The following is a 26,006-nucleotide window of genomic DNA, read 5'->3' as shown; positions in this document are numbered from 1 at the left end:
GGCCCATTTATTTTAATGCTTATTCATGAGAATTGTTGTACGCTAAGGTGGGGAACCCTCTGCAATGATTGCCTTTTCAACAAGATAATCCCGCTGTAACTGGTTACGCTGTCAAAAGGCGCCATCACAGTTTTGTTTTCTGAAGAACAGTCCATTGTGTCGTGTTCTGTGTTGGATTACATGAGTCTGAATCCTATTGATCCTACCTGTGCTCGGGTGGTTCAGCCTGGGTGTAAATTCTGAAACAGGAACCAAACTGGTAACATTCCACGCTGTAAGGTCATTCCTCTCTGTATCACCAGCAAATCTCAGTGGTGGCATTTCCTCTCCAATGGAGGCAATAATCAAATCTTGACCCAATCAAGGGGAGGTAATATCAGTGGGGAAGTGATGGCCAAGTGGTATTACCATAGTCTGTTAATCCAGAGAGGGGAAAGTGAGGACTGCAGATCAGAGTCAAGAGGTGCTGGAAAAGCACAGCAGATCAGGCAGCATCCAAGGAGCAGGAAAATCGATGTTTCGGACAGGAGACCTTCATCAGGAATGAGGGATTCCTGATGAAGGGCTCCTGCCCGAAATGATTTTCCTGCTCCTCGGATGCTGCCTGACCTGCTGCGCTTTTCCAGCACCTCTCTAACCTTGTTAATCCAGAGAGCCAGGTAACATTCTGGGGACCTGGATTCGAATCCTGCTGTGGCAGTAAGTGTAATTTAAGTTCAATTAAAAATGTGGAATTAAGAGTTTAATGATGACTATTGTTGGGGGATAACTCATATGTTTCACTAAGTTTCCTTTTGGGAAGGAAACTGCATCCTTACCTGGTCTGGCGTACATGTGACTCCAGACCCACAGCAATGTGGTTGACTCTTAACTGCCCTCTGGGCAATCAGGAATGGGTGACACTCACATCCTGAATGAATGAAAAACATCAGCCCAATGGATGTAAAAGGACTACTTTCCTGCTTCATGTTTAAAACGGTTCACTATTACCTTCCCTAACACCTCAAAATAAGCAACTCTCCCCAGTCACTCAAAAGGTTTCCATCTCAAAAGGCCAGATAAACTGTGTTCTAGTTTGGGCCAATCTAACGTAGCTGGTGGCCTTTCTCTCTCCTTGATTCATGTCCCCAGGAAAACCGAACCAACTCACATATTGCTGATTTCATCCCCTTCCACCTCTGCCACCATCACAATGCTCCAAGATCTATATGCTCTTCCAATCCTGGCTTCTCTTGTAAACCTAATTTCAATTGCTCCATAAGACACAGGAGTAGAATTAGGTCATTCAACCCATTGAGTCCATTCCACCATTTGATCATGGCTGATATGCTTTGCAACCCCATCCTCCAGCCTTCTCCCTGTAACCCTTGATCCCCTTACCAATCAAGAACCTATCCATCTCTGTCTCAAATACATTCAATGATCTGGTCTCCACAGCCTTCTGGGGCAATGAGTTCCACACTCTGGCTGAAGAAATTCCTCCTCATCTCAGTTCTAAAGGGTTGTTCCTTCACTCTGAAGCTGTACCCTTAGGTCCCAGTCTCTCCTACTCGTGGAAACATCTCTCCAAGGCCTCTCTGTACACTGTCGTCCATCACTGGCAGACAGGCATTTGAGCTTTTGAAATCATAATCATCGAAACCTACTCCCATCAATTTTCTACTTGCCCCCTTCCTTTTACTCTCAGGATTAGGATATCGTTATCCTTTAGAACTGAGATGAGGAGGAATTTCTTCAGTCAGAAGGAGATTAATCTGTGGAACTCATTGCCCCAGAGGGCTGTACGGGCCAAATCATTGAGTGCATTAAAGACAGAGATAGATAGGTTCTTGATTGGTAAGGGGATCAAAGGTGATGGGGAGAAGGTAGGAGGATATTTATTGTCTAATTGCCCAGAGGGCAGTTAAGAGTCAACCACATTACTTTGTGGGTTTGGTGTCACATGTAGGCCAGACCAAGTAAGGATGGCAGAATTCCTTCCCTGAAAGGGTTAGATGGGCTTTTCCTAACAATCATTTCATAGTCATCATTAGATTGTTAATTCCGGATTTTTATTGAATTTAAATTCCACATGGCGGGATTTGAAATTGGACCACTGGCACGTTAGCTCAGTCTCAGGTTAATAATCTTGCGATAATACCGCAAGGCTATCATGTCCCCCCTTATAAGGCACTGTAAAACTTTGCTCTTCGCCACCTCTCCCAATTCAGATTGTTTCAATCTATTCAACTTTGTTTCAGATTGCAGATTTTGTTGCTTTCACACAGCACTGTGGGATATTTTTCACTGCTTCGTTCCACATTTCTGATGGTCGTCTCTTTTCTGTTCAGATGGTTTTGCTGGGTTTAACACATTTTGTTTTGGTCCTCTTAACCCTCATCATCTAAATCCTCCAGCGAGGCTTTTACTAATGAGTACGCAACTTCATCAAATGCTGGAGTGCTCTGAGCAACACCACTCTTTCCCTCATTATTAGTTACCATTAGTGCACACATCTATCGCAACACTTGGTGCATTGTATAACAAGGCTCTAAACTCTCCACTCAGGAGGAACTCATCTCTCCGAGGACATCTGTGTGAAAATACAATCTGCCCAAGTGTTAATGAAACAAAGATTGAAGTGCTCTGTGGCAAATTAGCCAGTCAGATGGCTCTGTCTATCTGCTGATTGCTCAGGGCTGACTGAACACCATCAACAGATGGAACACATCCAAACTGGTGTCTGAGGGAGATTCCATTTTCACTCTGACTGTGTTCGTTGTGTGTGTGTGTTCAGACCTGCCTTACTCTCCACATGAATGCTAATGCTAAGGAAACATCCATCCAATTTGTACAACCCTATTAAACACAGTGCTAATTAACCAGGTATACAGCAGCGCAAAGCTGGCAAGAAGCTCCTCCTGGGTTACATTTTTGCCAGGGCCCTCGCTTCTGAAAGTAAAACTTAAACCGCTGTTCAGTGCATGAACATGAATCTAAGGACGTGTGTGTGCTGCTGTGAATGTGAGTGTACACCTTTATGTGTGACTGTGTGTAAGGCATGACTATGTGTCTGCCTGACAGCACGTGTGTATATCTTTACATGAGACTATGTTTGTCAGGAGTAACTCTGTGTTCCTCTGTCTGGGAGATTATCTTTATATGTGACTACATATGTAGGAGATACGTCTGTGTGTGTCTGACTGTCTGGGAGAATGTGCATGTGTAGCAGGTCTGGGAGAATGCATGTATAAGGGCTAATTCTGTGTGTGTGTGTGTGTGTGTGTGTGTGTTCACCGAATGTGTAATTCTGTGTGCGTATCCACCCATCTGGGTGCCATGTGTGGCTGTCTGCATCTGCATCTTTGAGTCTGTCTGTGTGCGTACACGTGTGACCCTGCATGTGTGCCAGTGGGTGAATGCATGTGATTGTGTCCGTCTTTGTGTGTAGGCTTCTGAAAGTCCACGGCTGTCTATGTAGCTGTACATTAGGCACGAACAGGCTTGGGTGCAGCTCCAAAGCCTTGTGCAGTCAGCAGCTTGCTATCTCTCACTGTCAAAGCTCAACCCTGAGAAATGGCCACTGAGGCAAGACATGAGATTGTGAACAAAAGGAAAATCAGGGGAAAGGAAAGCAGGAAATTAGTGAACGGGTTGTACAATTGCTCTATTTTCATGTATAGTTGATGAGCTGGACCAGTTTGTGTCATTCTGAAGTTTTCCTAGATTATCCTTCAGGAGAGACAGACAGAGAGAGAAGGAATTAAAGCTGGGAAGGAGAAGTGAAAATTGTGTTTTTTTTAAAAGAAAGAAAGACAACAGGTCATGTTCCTGGGTGCAGTTAGAGCAGCAAACTAAGGTTAAGAGTATTACACACATATAAGATTTACACTTCCACACAGGACATAGTCTCCCCTCAGCTGGGAATACAGGAAAATGTGCTCATGTGTATTCCTATCTCCGAGCGGTAATTGTATTTGCATCTTGTTTGCATACTGTCACATCTCCTTTAAGAGACATTAAATAAATCACGGATCACTGGGCCATTCCAAATCATGCTGCCTTAATATTTTGTCAATTGACTGCGTTTGCAGCCTATTTGTTTCATGACTTTAACCAAATCAATCCAATTTACCTTGACAAATACCATCAGCGCTGCAATGACAGTAACACAGGGAGAAAAGGCAAACAGAAAATTACAGTAATTGGAATCACAAAATGGCAGCTGCCGTTCTTTAGCCCCAAGGTCAGAAAAAAAAATCAAGCTGCTTAAAATAAGCTCTGTCTGCACCGAACCACCATTCACAGACGCCTTTGAGCCTCACCATTGTTTAACATTGTGAAATAGCATTCAGTACTGTTTTCTCACTTGCAAAGGTATGCCTTTGGCACAGACTGGTGATGGAAACCAGAGAAAAGGAAGAGTTACATTTCATGGCACCATTTACCACTCAGAATGTCCCATAATGCTTTGCAACCAAAAAAGTACTTTAAGACACCCTGCAGTCAAATTACGCACAGCAAGTTAGGAGAGTGATGGAATACTCTCCACTTGCCTGGATGGGTGCAGCTCCTACAGCTCTCAAGAGGCTAGACACCATCCAGGACAAAGCAGCCTGCTAGATTGACACCGCATCCACTCCCTCCACCACCGATGCTCAATAGCGGCAGTGTATAATATCTACAACACGCATTGCAGAAATTCATCAAGGTTCATTAGTCGGCACCTTCCAAACCCACGACCACTTCCATCTAGAAGGACGAGGGCAGCAGATACATGGGAACACCACCACCTTCAAGTTCCCCTCCAAGCCACTCGCCATCCTGACTCGGAAATATATTGCCATTCCTTCATTGTCACTGGGTCAAAATCCTGGAATTCCCACCCTAAGGGCATTGTGGGTCAAGCCACAGCAGGTGGACTGCAATGGTTCAAGAAGGCAGCTCACCACCCCCCTTCTTAAGGGGCAACTAGGGACAGGCAATAAATGCTGGGCCCAGCCAGTGATGCCCACTTCCCATAAATGAATAAATATAAATAAAACTCCCACAAACATTAATAATGACTGGATCATTGATAATACTAATGTTGGTTTGACTGATAAATATTGGCTGAGACACTGAGGAAAGATTCTCTCCTGTTCTTCAAAGCAGTGCTGTGGGATTGTCGCATGCCCCTGACCAACAGGACCACAGTTTCCTGTTCTCAGCTGAAAGACAGCAAATGCAACAGTGCAGCACTCCCTCAGCATGGTCTTTCTGGGTCAGCCTAGACTTTCCTGTCTGAATTTGGAGTACTGCATGCAGGAAGGATGTTATTAAACTGGAGAGGGTACAAAAATGATTTGCAATGATGCTACAAAGACTGGAGGCTTTGAATTATAAGGAGGCAGCTGGATTGGCTGTGAAAATTTTCCCTGGAGTGTCAGAGGCTGAGAGTGCACCTTGTAGAGGTTTATAATATCATGACGGGCATCGATAAGGTAAATAGCTCAGGTCGTTTCCCTAGGGTGGGGGTATCCAAAACGAGAGGGCATAGGTTTAAGGTGAGAGGGGAAAGATTTAAAAGGGACCTAAGTGGTAGCGTTTTCACGCAGAGGGTGGTGCGTGTATGGAATAAACAGCCAGAGGAAATGGGGGAAGCTGGTACAATTACAACATTTTAAAGGCATCTAGATGGATGTTTGAATAGGAAGGGTTTGGAAGGATTTGGGCCAAATGCTGGCAAACAGGGCTAGATTAATTTAGGATGAGTCAGTCAGCATGGATGAGTTAGGCCAAAGGGTTCTGTACAGCTCTGTAAGTCTATGACCATCCCCGGCAAGATCCCCTCTAAGCCACTCACCATCCTGACCTGGAAATATATTGCCATTCCTTCAGTGTTCCTGGGTCCAACTCATGGAACTCCTCACTAATAGCAATGGATGGCCCTAAACCACAAGGACTAAAGTGATTCAAGAAGGCAGCTCCCCACCAACAGTCAGGATGGGCATTGGTAGTTTTGCCCTGGGTGCCAACATCTCAAGAATAGATAAGAAACACCTGCAAACTGAATTCAGACAGTCTGACAGAGGGAGTCTCGCACAGACTGTGATTCAACCTTGTGTTTTGATCCACAAGGCAACGTCACGAGAAAAGTAATTTACTTCTGCCACTTGAGGACGACCTTACATTGTTGCACTTATGAGGATTGACAAATTCTTCCAAACGTGGTGAAGCTGGCAGAATGGAGGTTTTCAGAGAGAGGATAAAACAGTGGAATTCAGTCATCAAAAACTCAAAATCATCTCTAATCAAAAGATAAACTGGGTTTCTGACCTGCAGCGTTGCATATGCCTGCACTCGCAGTGTGCAGGGAGAGAGACTGAGGGCACATACAATGGTTAGCTAAGCAGCCTCCTTCTGGAATGTGCCTACGCAGAAGAAGTCTGGAGAGGAATGCAGTGGTGTTTGTCGAGGTTCGTCCCGAGCAGCGCCGTGACGCGGGACTCCGTGCTCTACGGTCTGTTCCCCAGGATGCACACCGACACGAACGTCAACTGCGCCTGGAGGATCATCAACTCGGTCAAAGACTCTCTTTGGTCTGTCCGAAACCTGTTGGTCTTCCAGCTGAAGGAGCTGACCCCGACTGAGTGTTGCGGACTGGCACATTCCAAGGTCCAGGACTTGAGGGATGCGCTGAAGCTTGGGGCAGCTGCCGCCAAGGCACGGTGGGGAAAGACCACCGTGTAACATCTACCTACCAAAGAAAAACAGGGGGCCCACTCAGTAAGTGGGCTCCGCTGAAGCCTCAGCTAAATATATGGATGGTAAACGTACAGACCTGTATATAGGAATGATTAATTCCAATCTCTATATGTAAAGAAATGGAATGTAAATGTATGTATGGCACCACCAATTGTAAAGATTATCAAAATATTTTATGAATAAAGTATATTTTTGAAATAAAAAAAAAGATTAGTTGAGCAGCCTCAACCACACAGCTGTGTTTAACCGGCCTGGCATTGAGATCACAGTGCAGTGTGGCTGTGACACACGTCTCAACACCACAGCCCAGCCCACAAACAGCTTCCATTCCTGAGTCTGTTCCCAAGTCGGTACACAGTACAGGACAATGTAAAGTAGCTGTTTGTAAGGACATTTGTATGTCAGATATTTAAATTAGCACTCCTGTATGGAATCATATTTGTAAGTACAAGTGTTTGAAATTCAACTGTTTGTAAATCAGGGACCCCCTGTATATGAATCATAGAATCCCTATTATGTGGAAACAGGCTGTTTGACCCATTGAATCTGCACCAACCGTCCCACCCCTGTACTCTATCCCTGTATTTCCCACGCTTAACCCACCTAGCCTGCACATCCCTGGAGACTTTAGCATGGCCAATCCCCCCACCTTTGGACTGTGGGGGGAAATCCAGAGCACCCGGAGGGAGCACATGCAGACACAGGGAGAACCTACAAACTCCATACAGGTCCCAGGTCCTGGCACTGTGAGGCGGCATTGCTAACCACTGTGCCACCCACAAGGTTGGTGACAATTAGATGCAGGACAGTGAATGTAAACTGTGAGCAGGTTGAAACGGGCAATGATTCCACAGGTCTACCCAAAACAAAACTCCCAATAGTACCATCACACGAGTGATTTGTGATGAGCTGCAGTGAATCATACTTTCCAAATTTGAGTTACTCTTCGATTCAGAAACAATATGAAATCCAGTTTCCCCGAGACCAGAGCCAAGAACATGGCTTACTATCCACTGGACACCCTTTGCACCTCAGCAACACACTAGCCTCTATATTCCTAACATCTATCTACAAAGAACAAGGCCATTCAGAATGCTCTGCCTGAGAAGAGTGGCATGGTGGCTCAGCGATTAGCACCGCAACCTCATAACGCCAGGGATCCAAGTTCAATTCCACCCTTGGGGGACTGTCCGTGTGGAGTTTGCACATTCTTGCCATGTCTGCATGGGTTTGCTCTGGTTTCCTCCCACAGTCCTAAGATGCACAGGTTACGGTGGATTGGCCATGGAGAATGCAGGGTTACAAGGGTGGGATGTGTTTCAGAGGATCAGTGTGGACTCAATAGGCCAAGTGGCCTACTCCCACAACTGTAGAGATCCTATGAATACACTGGGATGTCCCTACACCGAAAGGAGTACAGCAGCTCAAGAAGGCAACTCACCACCACCTTCTTCTGGGCAATAAATCCTGGCCTAGCTGACATCCCAGCAATGACTAAAGAGAAAGTGTCAAACTCAACCTTCTATAAGGTTGTGGAAGAAAGCAAAAGAATGAAGCATTTGTAAAGACTACTGCCTCACACAATTTACATAAAGGATACAATAGTTTTGTTGAATTTAAGGGTGTAATCTAATTATACAACTCCAATGGCATGCAGAAATGTTCTCGCAGTTTATTATCAGCTGATTGCCTCAACTGGAGAATTGTTCTGTCGAGGCACTACCATGGGCATAAGCATAGGTGTCAATCAACTCCACTTTGTGGCTTTATTCGCTTTCCTGTTGGTGTGTTAACACAGGTCAACACCCTGAACAGAAAGCCACTTGGCAGCTCCAAAACCTGATCGATAATACAACATCTTTGAGATCAATTAAAGACAGCCATTATTGCTAAAAGTACGAGGGAGGAATGTTTTAACCTTTTAAATCTTTACCTTTGGTACCCGAATTCAAATCTAAATCAGGTTGATGAGATGATATGCCTTTTTCTCTTGCAGTGTCACTACCAGAGTTCATTGGTTCAGCTCTCATTCCAACTTTCAGTGTAGCATGGTGGCTCAGTGGTTAGCGCTACTGCCTAACAGCACTAGGGACCTGGGTTCAATTCCAGTCTTGGGTGACTATTAGTGTGGAGTTTGGACATTCTCCCTGTGTCTGTGTGGGTTTCCTCTGGGTATCTGGCTTTGTCCCACAGTCCAAAGATGAGCAGGTAAGGTGGATTGCCCATAGTATTCAGGAATTTGTGGGTTAGCTGTGGGAAATGCAGTGTTACAGGGAAAGGGTGAGTCTGGATTGGATGGTCTTTGAAGAGTTGGTGTAGACTCAATGGGCTGAATAGTCTGCTCCCACACTGTAGGCATCCTACGATTCAGGCTGAGACTGCCCTTATAGTGCGGAGGCAGTCCTACACTGTCAGGGGTGCCATCTTGCAAATGTGATGTTAAACCAAGACCACCTTCTGCCCTCTCAGAAGGAAGTAAAAGATCCCATGGCCCAACTTTAAAATGAAATCCTTATTTTGATTTAAATATGGGCACTGTAGGCGATTACCCCTTTTGGTAGGAAGAATTAAAAAAAAGCTTATCCTCTGATTGGTGAGCTCTGAGATACAGAGGAATCTGGGTGACCCAGAGCTTGAATACACAATAGGTTCATATGCAGGTACAGTAAGCAATCAGGAAAGCTAATGGAGATGTGATCATTTATTACAAGAGGGCTTGAATAAAAAAGGAGGAGTTTATGTTTCAGTTATACAGAATTAGAATGAGATTTTATTGTCATGTACACTCAAGTATTGGAGTACAGTGAAAAGTATATAAAGTCCCCATTCTCCAGCCCCATCTTAGATATAAAACCAAAATCTCAAAAATAAAACAACAGCAGAAATAAAAGAACACCAAACAGTAAGAAAAAGTATAAAATCTTATCGCCAGGAGATCAAAATCACACAACACCAGGTTATAGTCCAACAGGTTTATTTGAAAGCACTAGCTTTCAGAGCGCTGCTTCTTCATAAAGTGGTTGTTGAGTATAAGATCGTAAGACACAGAATTTATAGCAAAAGTTTACAGTGTGATATAACTGAAATTATATATTGAAAAAGACCTGTTTTGTTAAGTCTCTCATCTTTTAGAATTGGCATGTTGGTTTCAGTTCTTTCAAATGAAAATCCCAGAACTTCTTTTAAAGGTACATTCTCAAGTGAACTTTAACAATAGGTGCCATGTCGGCCCAGACAATGCGTTGAAGATGTCAGGTGCCCTGTGTGAGGCTGTCTGTGCCCCAATAGTCAGACTGATTCTAATCTAAAAAAGGGATTTACAGAATCTTACATGGATTCATGCAGTTTTTGAGCAAAATAAAATGTAATTCTGCAAGTACAAATTCACCCCACAAACTTATATATGTGTGTGTATGCATGTGGGTGTGTATGCCAGGGGGTTTAAGTGTCTATGAGAGAGTGCATGTGTGTGTGTGAGACTGTGGGAGTGCATCCAGACACACACAACAACCATGGGGACCAAACTTGCCCCCCCAATATACCAACATTTTCATGCATTGGTTCGAACAAGACTTCTTCTCTATGCAGGACCTCCAACTAACACTATACACCAGGTATATTGATGACATTTTCTTCCTCTGGACCCACAGCAAGGAATCACTGAAACAACCACACAGTAGATATCAACGAGTTTCATCCCACCATCAAACTCACCATAGACTACTTTTTAGCATCTGTCTCATTCTTGGATACATGCATCTCCATCAAGGATGGGCACCTCAGCACCTCATCCTACCACAAACCCACGGATAACCTCACAATGCTATACTACTCCAGCTTCCACCCAAAACACATTAAACAACCATCCCCTATGGACAAGCACTATGCATACACGGGATTGTTCAGATGAGGAGGAATGTGATGGGCACTTGGAAGTGCTCAGGGATGCCCTCATAAGAGCAGGATACAATGCTCAACTCATCGACCACCAGTTCAATGTGCCACAGCAAGAAACTGTAATGACCTCCTCAGGAGACAGACACAAGCTGCAACCAACAGGGTACCCTTTGTTGTCCAGTACTTCCCAGGAGCTGAAAAACTACGTCATGCTCTTCGCAGCCTGCAACACATCATCCATGAGGATGAGCACCTCACCAAGATCTTCTCCATGCCTCCACTGCTCGCCTTTAAACAACCACCAAACCTCAAACAGCTTAAAGGATAACACCATACAACTTTGTCATGGCAGGTGCTGCAAGATGTGTCAAAGTGTCGACACAGATACGACTATTACACATGGGGACACCTCCCACTATGTACGTAGCAGGTACTCATGTGACTCAGCCAACGTTGTCTATCTCATACACTGCAGGCAAGGATACCCTGAGGCATGGTACATTGGCAAGGCCAAGCAAAGGCTACGGCAACAGATGAATGGACACGGCACAACAATCAACAGACAGGAGTGTTCCCTCCCAGAGAACACTTCAGTGGTCCGGGACATTTGACCTCAGACCTTCGGGTGACCGTCCTCCAAGGCTGACTTCGGGACAGGCAACAACGCAAAGTGGCCGAGCAGAGGCTGATAGCCAAGTTCGGTGCCCATGGGGATGGCCTCAATCGGGGTCTTGGGTTCATGTCCCTACTGCGTGCATGTGTATATATATATATATATATATATATACACACACACACACACACACACACACACACACACACACACACACACACACACACACACACACACACACACACACACACACACACACACACACACACACACACACACACACACACACACACACACACACACAATCCTACAGACCCTTTCTCATACACAAGCTCTCTCTCATACGCTCACACATACACACCCACACATGCACCCTCTCACAGACATATACTGCTTTACACTCCCACTCACACACGTACACATACACTCACAGACATTCATAATCGCATACACACACACACATATAAGTTTGTGGGGTGAATTTGTACTTGCAGAATTATATTTTATTTTGCTCAAAAAACGCATGAATCCATTTAAGAGTCTGTAAAACTCTTTTTTAGAAGTAGAATCAGTCTGGACATTGGGGCACAGACAGCCTCACACAGGGTACCTTACACCTTCAATGGATTATCTAGGCCGACATGGCACCTACCGTTCAAATTCACTTGAGAATGTAACTTAAAAAAAAGTTCTGGGATTTACATATGAAAGAACTGAAACTAACATGCCCATTCTAGAGATGAGAGACTTGACAAACAATCCAGGTGTTTTTCAATATATCATTTCAGTTGGACCACACTGTAAACTTATGCTATAAATTCTGTTTCTTATGATCTTATACTCCACAACCACTTGAAGGAGCAGCGCTCCAAAAGCTAGTGCTTCCAAATAAACCTGTTGGACTATAACCTGGTGTTGTGGGATTTTTAACTTCGTACACCCCAGTCCAACACTGGCACCTCCACATCATATCTCTATAAAGGTTTTGGGAACCACATTAGGGCCTAGCCACAGCCTGAAGTTCAAAGTTTGTGAGAAGATTTGTAGCTCGGTTGCTCGTTGCTGTGGTTCTGTTCGCCGAGTTGGAAGTTTTTGTTGCAAACGTTTCGTCCCCTGTCTAGGTGACATCCTCAGTGCTTGGGAGCCTCCTGTGAAGCGCTTCTGTGGTGTTTCCTCCAGCATTTATAGTGGCCTGTCCCTGCCGCTTCCGGTTGTCAGTTTCAGCTGTCCGCTGTAGTGGCCGGTATATTGGGTCCAGGTCGATGTGTTTGTTGATGGAGTTTGTGGATGAGTGCCATGCTTCTAGGAATTCCCTGGCTGTTCTTTGTTTGGCTTGCCCTATAATGGTAGTGTTGTCCCAGTCGAATTCATGTTGCTTGTCGTCAACGTGTGTGGCTACTAGGGATAGCTGGTCATGTCGTTTCGTGGCTAGTTGATGTTCGTGGATGCGGATCGTTAGCTGATCGTTAGAAGTCTCAGTCAGCCTGTGAGTCTCACATTGGTCACTGGAACAGGGTACTATTTGTAGACTATTTGGAGTTCTGTGTACAATATTGGTCTACTTATTTAGGGAAGATGTAATTGCATTGTAAGCAGTGCAAAGTAGGTCTACCAGACTACGATCTGGAATGTCCCTCCTCCCTACCTTTTATCTTAGCCTGCTTGGCACACCCTCCTCATTCCTGAAGAAGGGCTCATGCCCGAAATGTCGATTCTCCTGCTCCTTGGATGCTGCCTGACCGGCTGCGCTTTTCCAGCAACACATTTTCAGCTCTGATCTCCAGCATCTGCAGTCCTCACTTTCTCCTAGAAGAGTTCACCCATTTAAGACAGAAACGAGTTAAGAGTCAGCTGCAGTGCTGTGGGTCTGCAATCAGAATTCTCTCTCATTTCCTTTCCAGCTACAAGGACCCTCTAAGTGGAAATCAATGCCGTGATTGGCACACCGATGCGCGAGTGCCACCTGGCACACTAGAGCAGCCGTATGCACACACGGCCTTGTAGCTGATACTAAACATTGTTTGGAGACACATGTAGACCAGACCATGCAACGATGGCAGAGTCCCTTCCCCTAAAGGGCACTGGTGAAACAAATGAGTATTTTAAGACAATTCCGACCCCCATTAATCTATTAAGAAATAAAGCTGGGTTTATAAATTGACCTTAAACATCACCAGTGACCACAGTGGGATTCAAACCTTAAGGTTAGCTGACACTTCAGTAGGTTCCAATCCAGTGACATTACCACTATACCACTGCCTTCCCCCTTTAGGCTTTACTTTGTGGAAAAGCATTAATCCTCAGGAACATCAATCTGCATCCAGTGTATGGAGATCAATAATTACGGCAAAAAACCACATCCCCCTTCGTTCTCTCCTGGGGATCTGATGCATCAAACATTCAACAAAAGCCATCCCAATTAAGCAACTGTCAGGAATGAAGCAGCTCTTTCCACACACTGAAGCTTTAAGTGGGATCGGTTTTAGTGAAGCAGGGTACAATAATTAGTCAAAGGGAACTAAAGAAAACCTCTTGCTGTCTCATTCCATTAAACCACAATGTTAGCTGGGTGCCGATAACGTGAACAGCGCTATTGATGACTTCAGCAGTCTATAATGGACCTTAGTGCAAGCATCCTCCTTAAGGTGTGTCTGTCCCAAAGCAACATTCCCAGAGAAGAAAGATATATTTCCCCAGCTCTTTTCTCAATCCCCTCCAGACACACCAGAAGTGTTTTGCAGCAAATTACCTATGCTCTGAACTGTGGCTAGTGCCCAGATTTTTACACAGCAAGATCCCACAAACAGAAATGTGAGAATGAACAACTTTTATTTTCCCACTGATGCTGTTTTTGAGGCAGATATTGGGAGAAACATCCCTATTTTTCTCAAAAGAGTGCATTGGTCTCGTTCACCCTTGCAGTGTGAAAGGTTAATGTTATAGTATGTAAATAGAGAGTCTACAACAAGGCTGTCCAAAAGGGGGGATTAGGACTCTAATGGTGGAATTTGAACCTTGAGATTAGCCTCAGCATTAGAAGGACCAAGCCAGTGACATTACCACCAAACCATCACATCCCCCCTTTAGTCTTTACGTTGTGGAAAAACATTCATCCTCAGGTACCTCCATCTGCATCCATTGAACGGAGATCAATAAATACGGCAAAAACCACATTCCCCTTCATAACGAGCTGGACGGTAGCAATGGGGATCATGAAGCTCCGACTGAGTTTGAACAGTTGTGCTCTCACTCTAACAGACTCTGCTGCTCTTCATTTATAGAGCATCCTGAGGGGTCACAACAACGTTTAGCATCAACACGGGGTTGTGGTGGGAAAAGGTTTGCGAAGCACTGGTCTACATCATCAGGGATACAGGATTACATGACAACAGAAACTACTGGGAAAGTTGGTCCAACATTAGGGTTTGTCCTGAGCCTGGGCCACTATAAATTCATGATGTGGAGGTGCTGGTGTTGGACTGGGCTGGGCAAGGTCAGAAGTCACATGACCCCAGGTTATAGTCCAACTGGTTTATTTGAAATCACAAGCTTTTGGAGCGTTGCTCCTTCACCCTGATGAAGGAACAATGCTCCAAAAGCTTGTGATTTCAAATAGCCGTGTTGGATTGTAACCTGGTGTCATGTGACCTCTGACCCTGTGTATACCGAGGAGATGATGTTAAGTACAAGATGTGCCAACATCCTTGCCTTCCACAGTCCCTTTTGATCATAATCAAGGGCAGAACACAAACTGAGACTCCCCATGACGCTAACAAAGCTCATACCTGAGGAAATACTGCTTTCTCCCCCACCCAGACGGAATCCAGAACTCATTGTCTGTAAATTGGTAGACATAGGAACCCTCATAACTCTGAAGAAGCATTTAGATGTGCCTTTGTGATGCCCAGGCATACAGGGCTATGGACCTAGTGCTGGAAAGTGAAATTCAAATAGTCAGGTTCTTGTTTTTGACAGGCACAAACTCAATGGGCTGAAGGGCCTTTTTCTGTGCTGTAGATCTCTATGACCTCGGTTTAATATTTGATCTGAAAAAGTGAAGCTTCTGTCAGTGCACTCCTCTCCGACTGCGCTGGGAGTGTCAGTCAGAATTTTGTACTCAGAGCCACACAGCACGGTGGCTTAGTGGTTAGCATTGTTGCCTCCCTGCACCAGGGACCTAAGTTTGATCCCAGCCTCAGGGGACTGTCTGTGTGGAGTTTGCACAGTCTCACTGCATCTGTGCAAGTTTCCTTCCACAGTCACAAAGATGCGTAGGTTGGGTGGATTGGCTATGGTTAAATTGTCCAGAGATGCACAGGTTATGTGGGCCACTAGCCATGGGAAATGTAGGGTTAGAGGGGAAAGGTTTGGATGGATATCCTTCAAAGGTTCGGTTCTGACTGGATGGGCTGAATGGCCTGCTTCTGGATCAGTGGTGCTGGAAGAGCACAGCAATTCAGGCAGCATCCAAGGACAGGCAAAATCGACGTTTCGGGCAAAAGCCCTTCATCAGGAATAAAGGCAGAGAGCCTGAAGCGTGGAGAGATAAGCTAGAGGAGGGTGGGGGTGGGGATAGAGTAGCATAGAGTACAATAGGTCAGTGGGGAAGGAGATGAAGGTGATAGATCAGGGAGGAGAGGGTGGAGTGGATAGGTGGAAAAGAAGCTGGGCAGGTCGGACAAGTCCGGACAAGTCAGGGGATCGTGTTGCCCTGAATGGCCTGCTCCCAAGCTGTGGAGAATCTATGATTCTATCCCGAGAGTAGGACAAGAAAGCTGAGACAGTGTAATTCCATCAATGGCCTGCTCAAGACTGCCTTTGAATCCCCAAAATTGGAGCAGTTTGATGCTTTCGCCATCAGAATGAGATTACCTCAACCCACTTCATACAGAATCCTTGCAACCAACATCCACAGGAGATGAAGACAACAATTTTGGTCATTATACATTTTGAGACGGATATGAAACCAAGTTGGAGCCGATCTTTCATCGACTGTAACCTTATTTCTAAGCCGCACGTCACCCGAAATTGAATTGTCACAATATTATCTGCAGCCGGTATTGATTTTGCTCAGTATTCAGAGCCTTTTGATTCTGAAAAACAATCTGGAAACAAATATATTGAATGGTTTCTATTCAGAGCAGCAAATCAATTGCTCACTCGTCCTTTCACCAACACCCTTTGCAAATAGATGTTAAATTGCCTTTCAAATAGTACGTTAAAATACTCAGATCATGCCTTTGAATGTTGCATGAAAAGTTATTTTCAGAAGGTCTGAATGCCAGTGAGGGAGTATAAAAGGAGTCTGAGATAATGACACTCAGACACAGGGGGATGTGTCTCATCAGGCGTTCCTATTCTTCCAATCAATAAACCGGACGAGAAAGCAAAGGGCAACTTTGAACCAAGTAATCCCAGCTCCCTAAATCATGCATGAATCTGTCAATCATAAGGAGAATTCATGGTCATTCATGGAGCTTTGTGAATCAGAAGTGAACATCTTGGTGTGACGATGCTGTAGCTTTAAGAGGTTATCTTGTCCTGGTTTCTTTTAAGAGAGAGATTGAACGAGAGGTATAGAGCTGGCCACTGAAGACCATGTAAGTAAACAGCCTGGAAGGCCTTGGGTTTTGTTTTTAATGCAGTCCGAGTGGGTGCAGCCAGCTCTCACAGATTAAGATTTCTGGGTTTTGGTTTTTCAGTAACATCAGAAGCTATTGGGGGTCTCAATAAAGTTGGAAACTTCGGTGAATGTCTCCTGGCTGCTCCTTGCTCTGAATCTTCTCCTGATGCTTTCTTCCTCCTGGATGGGAGAACTGTATGTGAGAATCTGTGTCTGAAATTGCCTTTTTTGCCGAGGAATGTGTTTATGAGATGTTATGATATTGAAACACTTAATTAGTATTCTGTCCTCTGTCTATTATTCTGTTAAATTTTCCAAAAGAGTTGTTATTCAAATTCCTCTTCCTTTGGTTGTATTTAAATAAATTGCGTTTTGCTTAATGTCGAGTAGTTTGATCAGTTGCATCGCATCTGAAACAGGCATTTTGCATTTGCATTTAGAATAAGAAAAAAATAGGGTATAGGTTACTTTCTTAAAATATTTTGAGGGCGGGTCTGGTCTGATCCATAACATTGATCATAATTAGACTTATATCATGGGGAGACAGTGGCACAGTGATAATGTTATGGGGCTTAAGCAGTCCAAGCTAATGCTCTCAGGGGAAAGGTGCAAGTCTCACCACTGCCACAGCAGCCTGTGAAATTTAAATCCAATCAATAAAATCTGGAATTGGAAGCTAGTCTTAATAACGGTGATCATTGTTGATTGGGGTAAAATCCCATCTGGTTCACCAATGCCCCTTTGGGGAACGAATCAAACTCTGCCATCCTTATCCAGTCTGGTCTACATGTGACTCCACACCCACACCAACCTGGGTGACTTCTAACTGCCCTCTGAGATGGCCCATGTGATGCCAAAGTAATTAAGGATGGACAACAAATGCAGGCCTTGCCTAGAAACGCCCACCTCTCCCTTGAAAGAACAAATAGAACATGGAGGTCGGTGTAGCGAGCATGGGCTTCTGTACATTGAGTGCCAGGCTCTTAGAGATGTTAAGGGTCATCCAGGCCCTTCAAGCCTGCTCCATTCAAGAGGATCATGACTAAAGGATCATGAACATGCTTTAACATTCTAGGTCCCAGTACAAGTGAAAAAGCTCAATGAGAACAGAAGGAGGCCATTCAGCCCCTTAAGCCGGCTCTGTTATCTGATTTTTTTTTAAATTAATTCACGGGATGTGGTCATCACTGACTAGGCCTGTTTTAATTGCCCATTATGGTTGGGCATTTCATTTCTCCAACTTTTTTCCCAATTCCCTTGATTTCATGACCCAACCAAAAATATAGATTAGCTTAGATTACCTACAGTGTGGAAACAAGCCCTTTGTCCCAACAAGTCCACACCAACCCTCTGAAGAGCAACCCACCCAGATCCATTCCCCTACATTTATCCCTGACTAACACACCTAACACTATGGGCAATTTAGCACGGCCAATTCACCTAACCTGCACATCTTTGGACTGAGGGAGGAAACCCATGCAGACACAGGGAGAATGTGCAAACTCCACACAGACAGTTGCCCGAGGCGGGAATTGAACCTGGGTCCCTGGCACTGTAAGGCAGCAATGCTAACCACTGAGCCACTGTGCCACCCATAATAATCTCAATTTTGAAGTTCCCAGGGAAAACGTTCAGGTTTCCTTTTGGAGCAGCTTGTGGTAGACTCCACTAAGGGAACAGTCAGTTCTGCATTTGGTGATGTGGCAGACTTGATTAAGGAGGTGAAGGAACCCCCATGGGGCAGAGACCATAATCTGACAGAACTCCCCCTGCAGTTTGAGAGGGAGAGGCTGGAATCAGGCGTAATGGTATTACAACTGAGTAAAGATAAAACAAAGACATGAGGGAGGAGCTGGCCAGAGTTGATTCGAAGTGAAGCCCAGCAGGAAAGATGGTGGAGCAGCAATGGCAGGAGTTGGGCGATAGGTTTAGACAGTGGATTTGGATTGGCTCAGGCTTGGAGGGCCAAAAGACCTGTTCCTGGGCTGTAAATTGTTCTTTGTTCTTCTTTGAGTTCGTGGGGGTAGTTCGGGATGCACAGCAGATATTCATCCCAAGGAAGGAGAAACGTATTAAAGGGATGACGAGGCAACCGTGGCTGACAAAGGAAATCAGGGACAGCATAAAACCGAAAGAAAAAGCATAAAATATGGTGAAGATTAGTGGGAAGCCAGAGGATTGGGAAGCTTCTACAAATCAGTGGAGGATAACTGAATAAAGCAATGAGGGGGAGGGGATGAAATATGACAGCAGGATAGCTAGTGATATAACATATGATTGCAACAGTTTTTTTTAGAGACCTGAAAGGTAAGAGAGCAACAAGAGAGCGTATTCGGCCACTAGAAAATGAGGCTGCAGTGGTAGCGATGGGGAATAAAGAAATGGCAGAGGTACCGAATAGGTACTTTGCATCAGTTTTCAGGGTAAAAGATACCAATTCATTATCAGAACTTCAAGAGAGTCAGGGAGCAGAGGTGAGTGTAGTGGCTATCACCAAGGAGAGGGTGCTGGGGAAGCTGCAAGGTCTGAAGGTAGGTAAATCACCCAGACCAGGTGGATAATATCCTAGGTTCAGAAAGAGATAGCAGAGGAGATTGGGGAGGCATTGACAGTGATCTTTCAGGAATCATTGAATAAAGGCGTAGACTATTTTCCAAATGAGTAAAGACTTTGGAAGTCTGAAGCATGAAGTGATTTAGGAATCCTTCTTCAGGATTCTCTTAAGGTTAACATGCAGGTTCAGTGAGGAAGGCAAATGCAATGTTAACATTCATTTCTGCTCCTAAACCTTATAGGCTTATGGTCTTATTGTAAAATAGCCAATTCCTGATTTAAGTCCTGAATGGTTTAGCTCAAATTTTAAGATAACGTTCCTTATTTAACATTCCCCCATCTGTTGAGACAGCTTCTCTGTAATTACCCCATGCTTTCTCTTTAAAAACACCTCAAACAGATTATCACTCAATCTTTAACACTCAAGAGAATATCCAGATGCCTCAATTATGTGTCCACCATGCTAACGGTATAACTACAATCCACATGACTATTTGGACATAACCTGTTTCCAGCCACAACATGCAAACAACCTGACCAGTTCTGGTTGCCCTGCTAGAGGAAGGGTATTATTAAGCTGGAGAGGGTGCAGAAAAGATTTACCAGGATGTTGCCAGGACTGGAGGGTTTGAGCTATAAAGAAAGGCTAGATAGGCCGGGATGTTTTTAACTGGAGTGTAGAAGGTTGAGAGTTGACCTTATAGAGTTTTATAAAATCATGAGGGGAAAAGATAAGGTGAATAGCAACGGTCTTTTCCCGAGGGTAGGGGAGCTCAAATCTAGGGGGCATATTTTTAAGGTGAGAGGAGAAAGATTTAAAAGGAACCTGAGGAGCAACTTTTTCACACAGAGGGTAGTTTGAATGGAATGAACTGCCAGAGGAAGTGGTCGATGCAGATAGTTGCAACATTTAAAATACATTAGGACAGGTACCAGAATAGGAAAGGTTCAGTGGGATATAAGCCAAACACAAGCAAGTGGAACTAGTTTAGTTTGGGAAATGTGGTTAGGAAGGATGAGTTGAACCATGTTTCCGCGATCTATTACACTATAAAATGAATGTGCATTGGGAATGAAATCCCATTAGGAAAGCAAAAATATTAAGCTTTATAAATTGATTTATAATCATCTTTATCTTTGCCGATCTCGTTTGATTTTGGCATCAGTGTGAATTGACCCTCTTACGTTATTGTTGCTGCTCCTTCACCACCTTGTTATAGCTGTTGTGTTTCTGGCCTCTTGACTGTTCAATCAAGCATTGTCACCCTGCTCAGAGTGAGTCTTAGTAACAGTTCAGGACACATCAGAGGCAATGGCTTGTGACTAACAATCTGAAATGTCTAGCTACCCAGAGCTCCCCCTACACACTCAAGGTGACAAGTTGAAGCTGACAAGCCGAGATTATGGACACACAGGGGTATGATTTTCCCACTGATTACTAGCAAAACCTTATTTATCGGCTGCTGAAGGGAAAAAGAACAGAAATAATCACACAATCAGACAACGTGACCCACTTTCCAGTATCGTCTCCTCCACTACAGCATCAGGATGGCTCTCAATTCAGTGACCTTTGTTTCACTGGGTAACAGGGTGGCTTGGTGGTTAGCACTGCTGTCTCACAGCACCAGGGACCCCGGTTCAATTCCAGCCTCAAGCAACTGTGTGGAGTCTGTACATTCTCTCTGTGCCTGCGTGGGTTTCCTCTGGGTCCAGTTTCCTCTCACAGTGCAAAGATATGCAGGATTGGCCATGTTAAATTCCTCATAATATCCAAGGGTGTGAAGGTTATGTGGGTTAGACATGGGAAAACACAGGGAAAGGGTAGGGCAGTGGGATGGTCTTTGGAGGGTTGGTGTGGACTTGATGGGTCAAATGGCCTACTTCCACACTGTAATAATTTGATTTAAAAAAGCCTTCCTTGTCAGCTCAGTCATAGTATCATGCAACTGAAATATTCAATATATTGTTTCAGTTGCACGACAATGTAATCTTTTGCTATAAATTCTGTGTCTTATGATCCAGCCCCTCTAACTACCTGATGAAGGAGCAGGGCTCTGAAAGCTAGTGTTTCCAAATAAAACTGTTGAACTATAACCTGGTGTTGTGTGATTTTTAATTTTGTCCACCCCAGTCTAACATTGGCTCTTCCACATCTTGAAATGAAGCATTTTGTTGACAATGCAGTACTTGCTCCCCAGATCTGAAGATGGTAAATTCACAGACACAGCAGAGAAACCTAAGCACCACATGAGGGCTGCCACTCACAGTGCAGTGCTGAGGGAGTGCCGCACTCATGGAAAAAGGGAGCTATAGGAGGAGACCTTTAGCTGAAGGCCATATCTGTCCTCTCAGATGGACATAAAAGATCCCATCACAAACCTTGAAAGGGAACATGGGAGATCTCCCAGATTCCTGGTCAATATTGGACCCTCAGCAAGTGCAAACAGAGCATTCGAGGCAGTATATTGCTGTTCGCGGGAGCTGTCTGTCAGCCAATTTGTTGCCACTTTCCCTACTTTACAACAGCTCCTCCACTTTAAAAGGTCCTGCATTGTCGGCAAAATGCTTCATTTCAAGACGTGGAGGTGCCGGTGTTGGACTGGGCTGGACAAAGGTAACAATCACACAACACCAGGTTATAATCCAACAGGTTTATTTGGAAGCACTAGCTTTCGGAGCACTGTTCCTTCATCAGGTAGCTAGAGGGGCTGGATCATAAGAGGCAGAATTTATAGCAAAAGATGACAGTGTCGTGCAACTGAAATATTCAATATATCGTTTCAGTTGCATGACACTGTAATCTTTTGCTAATAATTCTGTGTCTTATGATCCTGCTCCACAACCACCTGATAAAGGAGCAGCACTCCGAAAGCTAGTGCTTCCAAATAAACCTGTTGGACCATAATCTGGTGGGTTGAGACTGGTTACACTGGATTAGATTACTTAGTGTGGAAACAGGCCCTATCGACCCAACAAGTCCACACCGACCCTCTGAACAGCAACCCACCCAGACCCATTCCCCTACATTTACCCCATTCACCTAACACTATGGGAAAGTTAGCATGGCCAATTCACCTGACCTGCACATTTTTGGACTGTGGGAGGAAACTGGAGCACCCAGAGGAAACCCACGCAGACACGGGGAGAATGTGCAAACTCCACACAGACAGTCGAACCCTGGTCTCCGGCATTCTGAGGCAGCAATGCTAACCATTGTGCAACCGTGCCACCCACACATGTTGTGTGATTTTTAACTCATTTCAAGAGGAGAGCAGCGAGTTACCTTGTTGGCCTGGCCAATACTCCCTCAAATGATCTCACTAAAAATAGTTGAGCTGGTTACTCTCTTATATGTTGGTGCTGGATGCATATTGGTTGCAGCATTTCCTGGACTGTAACAATGACTGAACTACAAACAGGAGGACTGTATTGGATCCAAACCATTTTGGTGTGTTCCAAGGTCGTGTCTGGCACTATACAAACGTAGGTCTTTTCTTCACTGACCCGTACAGGGGTTTCAGGAATGCTGTAACCACATTTCCGTCAGAGAAGTTACACGTTCTCCCATGTCTGCATGGGTATCCTCTGGATGCCTCGCTTTCCTCCCACAGGTTAGGGTGATTGGCGACAGGAAATTGTCCCATCGTGTCCAGGGATGTATAGTCTAGGTGGGTCGGCCTGGGGAAATGCAAGGTTAGAGGGATAGGTTAGGGGAGTGGGTCTGGGTGGGATGCTCTTCAGAGGGTCAGTGTCGACTTGATGGGCTGAATGGCCTGCCCCCACCCTGTAGGGACTCCAAAGAGTAACAATCCTCTCAGGGAAAAAGTTCTTCCTCGTGCCTGCTGTAAGAGGGAGACCCTGGGCAAGGCGTATATCAGGGACAAATAACCAGGACCCATGCCTGTAGATGGTCCAGAACAGTTGGGGAAGGGGTTGTGGTCCTGGGAACAGGACAAGCAGCAGCACAGGGTGCTCGTGATTTCTGCTCCCCCCCGCCTCCCTGCACGTCCCCCAGTTCTCAATTCCCCCACAAGGGGATACATCCCATGGCCATCTACCCTATAGAGGCCCCTGAGGATTGTAGCTACAGATCACTTCTCAATTCTTCCAAGCTCCATTGAGCACAGGCCTAACCTGCTCCACCATCCCTCAGAAAGCAAAACTGTAGTAACACAATTAGCCTGTTATCTATCAAACTAACCTGGAGTAAATCATCACCGGTCAGGATAAAGATGTTTTTTATTAAAATGTAGATTTATCAATCCACCTCAGGTTATGTGGGCAGCAATAATGATGTATGTTACATTAAGAAAGGGTAAGCTGTTGGAATTATGGACCTCAGCATTCTCAATTCAGTACAGAAGACACTTTGTCCAGTAAGGCATTTATTAAAACTGCATTGGTGGAATTCCTGAGGGTTTAACTAATTGTACACTGAAAACATCATGCAAGTTGCCTCCTGTCCGTCACTGATCTTCAGAGATTTGCCGGTTCACTCATGTGCACTGGATAAGCTGCTGCCTCAAATCTCCTGACACGGTTAAAAAGCTTCCAACAGTTTCGCCAACACCATGGCAACAGGAACATCAGAGGAACATTCTGAATCTTCAACATGAATGACTTGGAATTATTCCCTGTGAGACAACTGGAGCTTGTAACTCCAGGATCCAGCAAGATTACTGGGAACAAGGGAATAGTCTATGCCCGCAACTTCCCTTTATCCAAATGATACTTAATACATCTATTCATACAACTCCTTTTTAATGGAGTCAGATATCCCCAGGGCACTTTACAGGATCAAGACACAGATAAAGGAACTAGGGGCAGAAAGAGGCCTCTCGGCCCATCTGGATGTGCTCTATCATTCATTAAGATTGCAGCTGAACAGAGTGCAATCTGGCATCTACGTTCCCACCTATTCCCAATAACCTCTGCCTCTGATTTGATACTGAGGCACCTAAGAGGATTGTAGCAGAAAGAGGTTTAAAGAGACATAGCAGATGAAAGCACAGGCACCTATAGTTCAGCAACAAACCTGGGAACCTGCAGGATGCTAAAACTGATGGAGTTCAAGGATCTTGAAGGGTTGTGAGAGTGGAGGAAGTTACAGAGAGAGAGTGAGGGGGAGAGATAAAGAGAGAGGTAGAAAGAGAGTTGCCAAGGTTGGAGGGTTTGAGCCAAAGGGAGAGGCTGAACAAGCTGGGGCTGTTTTCCCTGGAGAATCGGAGGCTGAGGGGTGATCTTAATGAAGTTTATAAAATCACAAGGAGCATGGATAGGGAGAATAGACCAAGGTCTTTTCCCCAAGGTAAGGGAGTCCAGAACCAGAGGGCATTGGTTTAAAGTGAGAAGGGAAAGATTTAACAGGGCCCTTAGGGGCAGCTTTTTCATGCAGAGGGTAGTATGTGGAATGGGCTGCCAGAGGAAGTGGTGGAGGCTGGTACAATTGCAGCATTGAAAAGGCGTCTGGATGGGTATGTTGTACCTTTGGTTTCTGCATATCATTTATGTTGACATTTCGTGTGAAGTTCAAACCCATTCAAACCCACCTGCGTCAATGATCACACTTGTGTCAATAAACTTACATTGACTGTCAATCCAGCAGCATTTTGATTTAAAGGTTCTTTTGCACTTTGTGTAGATAGATCAATTCAGACTCAATGGGCCGAGTATAAGTCCATGACCATAACTTCTTCCACAGCCTCACACAAACCCCCTCTCTCTTTCCCAATATCCCTTTCTCCCTCTCTGCCTCTTTTGCTTTTGTATTCCCTTTCTCCCTCTTTCCCTTTATCTTTATCTCCCTCTCTCTCACTCTCTTTCTCTCTCTCTCTCTCTCACTCTCATTCTCTACCCTCTCTTTCATTTTCTCCCTCTGTCTCTCAGAGTCATAGAGATGTACAGCATGGAAAGGGACCTTTCAGTCCAACTCATCCATGCTGACCAGATAGCCTAAATTAATCTAGTCCCATTTGCTAGCACCTGGCCCAAATCCCTCTGAACCCGTCCTATTCATACACCCATCCAGATGCCTTTTAAATGCTGTAATTGTACCAGCCTCCACTACTTCCACTGGCAGCTCATTTCATACACGCATTATACACCTCTGCGTGAAAAGTTTGCCCCTTAGGTCCCTTTTAAATCTTTGCCCTCTCCCCTTAAGCCTATGCCATCTCGTTGAGTAGAGCATGGAAAAGACTTAGCAGCATGGAGGTGTCTTCTGATTTGTGTTATTGCACTGTAAACCATTAGTGTGAGCTACTGGGTCCTCGGAAACTGAGTATTTTTTGAATGGACTTTGGGAGTATCTCAAAGCTTTCTGACTGAGTTTAATATCCAAGCATGACTGTTTTATATAATAACTGTGTAGGCATATGCTAATTGAGTAGACATATAATAATTGTGTAGGCATATGATCAGTGACTTGACTTATAATAATTATTCAGGCTATAATTGAGCAGGCATATAACTACACTGTTGGTACATCAGAGCAAAAATGTTTGTCTTAGAGAGTTCCTGTCTCCTTTACTTATCAATCAATTATGTAAAACCTGAAACAGGGTATTATTTTTCATCATTGGTAGTCCCTCACCA

At 44.7% G+C, this 26,006-nt stretch overlaps 1 protein-coding gene across 3 annotated transcripts in view; it reads right to left on the bottom strand.

Annotated features, from left to right (window-relative positions):
• The window catches only part of ccdc33 (coiled-coil domain containing 33), a 275,655-nt gene that overhangs the window by 221,315 nt on the left and 28,334 nt on the right, over nucleotides 1–26,006 (bottom strand). Inside the window, exon 1 of one of the 3 annotated variants that reach the window (XM_087981983.1) lies at nucleotides 8,168–8,183. The exons of the other annotated variants lie outside the window; for them this stretch is intronic. The gene's annotated coding sequence lies outside the window, so the exon portion shown is untranslated. Of the gene's footprint in view, nucleotides 1–8,167; nucleotides 8,184–26,006 lie in introns of those variants that run through there. 3 annotated transcript variants of the gene reach the window in all.

This window comes from Chiloscyllium plagiosum, unplaced genomic scaffold (genome assembly GCF_037043375.1).
Source record: "Chiloscyllium plagiosum isolate Xiang-an unplaced genomic scaffold, Cpla_swu_hap1 HiC_scaffold_42, whole genome shotgun sequence".
Classification (NCBI taxonomy): domain Eukaryota; kingdom Metazoa; phylum Chordata; class Chondrichthyes; order Orectolobiformes; family Hemiscylliidae; genus Chiloscyllium; species Chiloscyllium plagiosum.
The sequence above is the reverse complement of the archived record's forward strand: the minus strand, read 5'-3'. Positions and strand labels throughout refer to the sequence as shown.